Raw genomic sequence first — 1226 nt, forward strand, 5'->3', positions numbered from 1 at the left:
CAGAGCTTCAGTCTCCATCATGAACCTTCCAGGGAGTAATTCAGACTCCCACACAGAGCCCTCCCTCTCAGAGACCCCATCCAGGTGAGTCTGAGAGCCCAGCAGGTACTGAAGGAAAGGGTCAGAGAGGTCGGAAGCTGACAACTCTTACCAGAGTCACTGTGCCCCTAATCAGCCCAGAGACTAGAGATCACCGTGTCTGTGTTCCTGGTGAAGTAAGTGACTTATAATTAATTTATTCAATATATTAATAAGGATACTTGAATCTGCACTACAGGGGCCATAGTTAACAATATAAGCGACAGGCATGGATGTACCGTTAGGTGACTCAATAGAACGAGTGAGATGCATGAAATGGTTGCAGTACAATGAAAACATAAGCAAGGAGTTTTGCTGTTTGGGGAGTAGGAAAATAGTGTTAGGTGTGGAGGCCAGAGCAGTGAAGTGAGAGCGTTTGTATAAAATTTCTAAATGGTGTGTATTTGAGCAAGTTATGTAGTCACTGCAAAGATCCAGGCCAGTGGAGGTAGAAAACTACCTTGCAACAGACATTTGTGAGACATACATGGCAGTATCTTCTCTCATGCTGGGTATTCACATGAAAACATTATTTAATAAGTCTAAAGGAATACTAAATAGTTTTACTTTGAATTATTTAATTACTGGGGGGGGCTGCATATATTTTGGGTTTGGTAGTTGTTTCCTCTCCTTTTAGAACAGGTAGTAGAAATTCCAATCCCACACACAGTCTTTCCCCCTGGTGGTCATTGTCTTCTATATTTTTAATGAGAAATTCTGTCACGCACTGGGAAGTATAAATTGAGGACTCACCTACTTCTAGGCAAAGTGTATACAATGCTAAGAACATCAGGTCAGTGATGCAGAAATTATGTCTGCAGGGTTGGGTACCTTCAAGAGTGAAGTACCTTTTAGGTGAAGTTCTGTTTCCCTCTCTACTTCAGTTTGTATTCTCCCCAACTGCCTTCCTTGGCTCATGGCCATTTTCCATCTTCACAGCCAGCAGTTTAGCTTCGTCATCTTGTCTCTCACTTCTACATCTAGAAGACCATTGTGGTTGCCTCAGTCCCACCTGGATGATCCTGGCTCATCTTCTTAAAGTCAGCCGATGAGCAAGCCTGTCCCATCTTCTACACCAATCCTCCCTTATTATGAAAGTATCCAATGCAAAGGCACTGAGATAAGGTGTAGACATATTTTGGAGGCCC

Source organism: Hipposideros armiger, unplaced genomic scaffold (genome assembly GCF_001890085.2).
Source record: "Hipposideros armiger isolate ML-2016 unplaced genomic scaffold, ASM189008v1 scaffold_2570, whole genome shotgun sequence".
NCBI classification, from domain to species: domain Eukaryota; kingdom Metazoa; phylum Chordata; class Mammalia; order Chiroptera; family Hipposideridae; genus Hipposideros; species Hipposideros armiger.